The sequence below is a fragment of the Pseudomyrmex gracilis genome, unplaced genomic scaffold (genome assembly GCF_002006095.1).
Source record: "Pseudomyrmex gracilis isolate BER0280 unplaced genomic scaffold, ASM200609v1 scaffold_137, whole genome shotgun sequence".
Lineage (NCBI taxonomy): Eukaryota > Metazoa > Arthropoda > Insecta > Hymenoptera > Formicidae > Pseudomyrmex > Pseudomyrmex gracilis.
Genome location: NW_018020721.1, coordinates 174,449 through 180,566, shown reverse-complemented (window position 1 = coordinate 180,566; position 6,118 = coordinate 174,449). Strand labels below are relative to the sequence as shown.

The 6,118-nt window shown below is 43.2% G+C and overlaps 1 protein-coding gene across 2 annotated transcripts in view; it reads right to left on the bottom strand.

Annotated features, from left to right (window-relative positions):
* LOC109856882 (CD151 antigen-like) overlaps positions 1-6,118 on the bottom strand; it is an 81,035-nt gene that overhangs the window by 53,106 nt on the left and 21,811 nt on the right. The window contains exon 2 of one of the 2 annotated variants that reach the window (XM_020432599.1): positions 3,232-3,321. The exons of the other annotated variant lie outside the window; for it this stretch is intronic. The gene's annotated coding sequence lies outside the window, so the exon portion shown is untranslated. The remainder of the gene's footprint in view (positions 1-3,231; positions 3,322-6,118) is intronic. 2 annotated transcript variants of the gene reach the window in all.

The window sequence follows — 6,118 nt, the reverse complement described above, 5'->3', positions numbered from 1 at the left end:
ACAAATTTTATTTTTTCGCAATTTTTTACCTTTGGCGGCTTTGTTCCGAGACAGACACACGGACACACTCTTTCTCTCTCTCTCTCTCTCTCTCTGAGAAGAGAGATGGTACAAGTTTATTAATATCAGATAAAACTAATCTCTCTATTCGCTATTTAAACTGGGAGGTTCTTTTATCTAATCGCAACACACATTTTGGGTTACGAGAGTCGTAAAGATACCAAAAGTTATCAGTTGTCGCGTGCAATGAAGAAACGAGAAGACTTAACTGACTTCTCCTAAAAAAAAAAAAAAAAAAAAAACAGAAACAGCATTCGTTCCACTTTAAAATAATAAAATACAATTAAAGACGAATTCCTCTTGTGCGCGATTCGAGAAATACGCGAACGAGAGATCAAACACATACCGTGATTTTCACATAAAACACAGACGAACTTCATATTCATTCGAATCCGATTTCGTCAGATAACCCGAATGCTGCAGACTGTGTGTGGGTGTGGGTGTGTGGGTGCGTGTATGTGTGTGTGTGCAAGTTGGTTCCATGACCTCACGAGAAAGACCAAGAAGCCGCTTGGTAAAAACGACCCATCGCGCGCGGTGAATGGAAAGAGCGAAGGCGGAGAATTTTCTCGAGATGATGGTTCGACCTGAAGGGAAGCCGAGAGGAAAGGCGTTTCCCGAGGGGAGAGTCTCTCTTTCTCTTTTTCTCGAGCGTGTATTCGCCCTCTTTCGCGTGATTGTCTGGTGAACCTCGCCAGTTTGAAACGACGTCGAGAGGCGAGGGAAAGGACACGCGGAAGGTGGAAAACACACAGTTTCGCGCGAAGATCTCTCGTGCGAGTCGCCGTAACGTATGCGTAACGTCGCGTCGCGCGCTGAATTGCAGTGGCTGGTCGTCGTTCCTCTCGTCGTCGTCGTCGTCGTCGTCGTTTTTCTTCCTCGTTATCTATATGCAATATGCGCCGAAGAAAATACGCGCGCGCCAGTCTATAATTTAACGACGGCGGCAGATCCGCGAGAGATTTGCGCGAGCCCGCAAACGTGCGAGCTATATCGTGACAAAGACGAAGAGCGCGCATCTCACTGAAAACCGCGAAGGCTTAGCGTGCGCGCACACGCTTGTCCTCTCCACGGTTAAATATCCCTTTACCGTCTGTGTCGCGGTCACAGAGACGCGTTGAAAGGCTCTCCCCGGATAACATGAAAGCATAAGGATAAGCTTACGAGCTGATAACCGATATACGTACGCCTAGATTCTATTAACGTTTTTTTTCCATCAAATCTCGCAGATTTTTACGTGTGCGTTCAAATTTTTTTTGGATTTTGACAAATGTAAATAATTGCCTGATCGAGATTGCGGAGATCTTGATGTGTAATGAGATTCGCATTTTGATCGATGTTGCGCGGGACGAAAAAACACGTGTCTTTTGTCTAAATTAAAACAAAATTTGCGAGAAAGAGCTGCTGCTACGTCGTCGCAAGTGAACTGTGTTTTCGATCAAATCAGCTTTGTCATAGACAAAGAACGAATCAATTGCGAAGTTTTACGTCCAATTTAGCCGTTGACGTCCGCAAATTGAAAACGAATTCCAGAACTGCCATGCGCTCTTTGTGTTTCGTTATGACGCTGCGGGAAATAGAGAAAAATATCGCTTTTGTTCGGACGCGATATCGGAAATAGAATAAAAAAAAAAAAAAAAAAAAAGAAAAAAAAGATCACACAGGCTTGTCTGTGTGTACGCGCGGAAGGCATACGAAAAATGCCGATAGAAAAAATCGCGGCATACATAGCCTTTGTCGAGGTTATGAAGCTGCCGATACTGAAAAACGCGCGAAAAACTAGCCGCTCTCCTCCACCGTTGGGTTGGGTGGAAATCCATGGTGCGCAATTCCGGGCTCTCGTATCTGGTAAAATTTCGAATTTACGCGACAATTGTACTCGTCGGTTTAACGATATAAAATATTTAGTCGTCACGGTACTTGCGCGCTTTGCACAGCGCATCGACTGGAAACCCGTTCCCGCGCAACGATATAAAATTACTTTTTTTTTTTTTTTTTTTTTCAAAATTTTCCGGATAACTAATCGACGTGTAACAACGCCGTGAAAAATGCTGCGATAATAATCGCGCCTTCCTGATATCCGCGCGCGCGTTCGTTATGTCGCAGATAAAAGTTATGTCGACCCGGAAATTAAAATTCAATCGATAAATCACCTCGCCCCGTCGATTTCCTTCGTCGTGGAAACCCGCCAAGACGGGAGGCGCAAACCTTCGCGAAACATAACAACTCGCAACTTATTTCGGCCAATTAGTTATCTAACGCGGTTCGCAAGAGCGGAAAAAAAGAATGTGGAGTGATGACGTATCGATTTACGAGACGAAAAAAAAACAACAAACGTCACACGCAGAAAATTTATAATTAATTGTCCTTCTTTGATAAATTACGAGAAGAGAGATCTCACACTTTATTCAAAACTGTAGAGATCATTTCTCTCTCTCTCGGAAATTCTCGACTCGCGAGGATCTTTGAAGATTCCAAGGGTGCGCGGCATGCCCCATCGTGGCCTCTTTTTCAACGAGATCTTTCTCAAGTCACCGAGAATACCCGTCTAACGAGGCGGGTTCAACCCGTTATACTTCGTATAACGACGGCACAAAGAATCCGAGAGAGACTTTGTAACGAAAGAAGCATGGATAATTAATGGGATTATTTTTCATATTTTTCGTACTCGACAGCTTGTCACGAGAATCGTATCGTCGCTTTGTTAATCCGTACCGCCGATAATAAAAAAAAAAAAAAAAAAAAAAAAAAAAAAGGCGAGAGATCGAAAGAGAACCTTCCCCACCTTCTGCAGAACCTTTCACCTGATGGTGTGAGAAATCGTTGCTGCGAGAAACTATATCCGGTACTACTCACGCGGCTCGTCGCCATTTATGGATACGCGCAAACAGATCGCGTAAAGTAATCAACGTCGATTTGAGCATCGTCGAACGAATTCTCCCGTATCTTTTGTCTTTGTGCGCGCTTCCGATTCCTCTTTCTGTCTCCCTCACGCAATTTTTTCCTCGCAAAAAACTCGCGGAATCGAAAAAAGCAGAATATCGAGAAAAATACCGGCAATGACAAAAATTCGAGTATTTTTACACACACCCACGCGTTGTCACACATATATATATATATATATATATATATATATGTGAAAAAAAAAAATTTAGCGCGAATCTCACTCACCCTGCGTCATTGGCGAGCAACGTCCGACCGATCCTCGATGTACATGTCTGTTTCCGAGTCCTATCAATGCCACTCAGCTGTGTATTCGACCTAAAACAAATTTTAATTATATATATGTAGCCAATGACCATTAAAAGCGCAAAATGACGCCAACTTCTATTCGCGTGTGTGTGTGAAATCTGATCTTCAAAGTCAATCAAATCGACCGATTAAATCTGATATATTTGACGACACGAACGTGTATATAATCGTCAAACAGTTTTTTTTAGAACCGGCACGCCAGTGAAAATTACTCACGTTACCAATTTTCATTTTCCGGTGATTTAGTTCCCGAAGAAATTTAATGCGAACAAAACGTAGATCGTGTCGCGCGGAACAAATACAGAGAGAACGAAACCACGAAACAAATACAGACGAACTTCTCGTCGGCAATTTCGACGAGCGTCGCGCAATTTCGACAAGCATCGCGCAATTTCGACTTCACCGATTATGGGCGGAGAACAATTCTCTTCCGATTCTTGAGTGACTGCGCAACTCGCAGAGTGCGCATTTATCCCTGCTCTAGGAATCTAAAGAAAAGAGAGACACACGTATCTTTTTTGTCTCATGCTACAACAGTCGGTAATTGAAAAGGAAAGAAAATAATTTCGAATTCAAGAAAGAATCGATCCTATTGGCTCGAAATTACCGGAATTCTACCGAGACGTAATTAACCTTGAGTTAATTACCCACGTCTGGGTGACGCGCGCCTTTCCGCAGCGGTCCCGTCGCCCGTTTCCGACCGACGGTTTTATTTTCCTCACGAAGATTAGAAACGATTTTAAAACGTACGTTCGCTTTTGTTATGATAAACAAGACCTTGTTGTTTACTTCGCGCGCACGTCGACTTTCTGACCTCGCGTTCGAAACATCACCGACGCTCGAAGTTAACAAGTGTGTAAAAATGAAAATCAAACTCGGAAAATAGCGAGATAGAAGATTGGAAAACCACCACCACGTGACTATTTTTTAGTCACGTGTCTTTAAAAACTTGTCATTAATTAACTAATTCGTTGCGTGCGTGACCTTGGCGCGAGGCATTACCGTGCCTCTTGATGATTACATACATGTAATGTGTTTGAAAGTGATTTGCTTCGTTTATTCGCGCGCTCTCGCGAATTCCGAGAACTTCTATCACGATAACAGACGAAGATTACGACGGTAAGTTACTTCCCGGTGTAAGATAACAAAAATAAAAAAAAAAGAAAAACAGTAAACCCTTCACCTATGTATCGTTTCCTCGGGAGAGAAGAACCACGGGCGCGGGAAACAACGTTTAATTCTCTCGCTGCCTAGATGCGCCATGTAAACGCGATCAGATTTACGGCATTTACTGCGATAAGCCACGACCCGCTAATGCGAGCCGGCTGCGCGAACGGTAACATTAAGCCGGCTTTCAGAAAGGAAGAAACGTATATCCGTATTACACGCGCGGAATGTGTTTCTCGAGGGAAAATGCGCGAGTTCATTTTCTCTCTCTCTCTCTCTCTCTCTGCTGCTGCAAGAAAACTGACAAAACGTGACATTTCTTCACGTCAAGATAATCTTTTTTCCGCGTATAAGTAAAAAACAATTTAATTTTAACAATTAAAAAATTACGTACATATGTATGTATTGTAATAATTATTTGCCGGTTGTGAAAAAAGGAAACAAAAAAAAACCAAAAGAGAAATATTCGCGAGATTTTCTCTCACGGTGAAATTGAAGCAACGTTTATTCTCGTCCCAGCGGAGACACGCGTCTCGCAGAGACACGTTTCGCGAAATGGCTTTCGAAAAATACGAGTTTGCTTTTTCTATATAGCAACGGTTTAATATCTATACATTTTCGCGGAAGCGCGAGCTGCCATCGTTGTTACCACCACCCACGCGCTATTGCATAATTTCTCTGTCGCAACGGATTGTTTTTTCTTTCCGAACGAATGTCGCGTTGCGTTTCGAGAGGAGGAGGTTGTGTCGTGCGCGTCGCCGTCGCGTTGTTGTTGCACTTTGCATTTTTCAGCGAGCGGATACGACGAAGAGTCTCATATGCTGCCCCGCGTGGCAGCAGCAACGTAGAACAGCGACGCGGCAGCAGCTGCTGCTTGCAAATCCCCGGCACCGGTGCATCATCCGGAGATGCACAAGGAATAAAGACGCGATGGCGCATCGGGGACAGTTCTCTTGGGCCGGTCGACTTCCGGCGCGCCGCGCCGCCGTCACTGCAATTCCGTTTTGCAATATTAAAGTCGCCCGGGGACGACGCCACGTGAAGCGTACGGAACAACGATAACGTTTCCGTGGAATCCGTGGGGAGAAAAAAAATAAAGATACAGTAAGCGAAGCAAACTGTCCCGTAAACTCGGAAGAAGCGAACAAATCGACTTTCGCGAAAATCCGTAGAACCGTAGGCCCTCATCTCCGAGCGAGTCGCGTCGAGAGAGGAAGAGGATATATACTTTTCTTGAAATATGAGAGTCTCGCGATAGAAATAAGATAAAGCAAATAAAGTCGGTACGGGAGCAATTCGCGAGATGGGAAAAAAAACAATTTTTGAAAAAACCAATAAATACGTAAAAATATTTTTTTAAATAATGATTTAAGTTTATCAAATACTACAGTTTTATGTCAATATTTTATCTACATGTGTGTGTGTGTGTACACGTTACAGAGAAGATACGTAACATATTGTAGGAGATCTAAGAAAACGAGTTTTTTACGACAGAGAAATAAAAATCTGTGCGTGTTTTTTTCGGTAATTTTTCATCACAAAAATCCCGCATATTTGTTTTCCGGAGAATCTGAAGAACCATCTCTTGTATCTTTCATCCGGACCGAATTAATGCGAGAGTACATCATAAAACACAGAC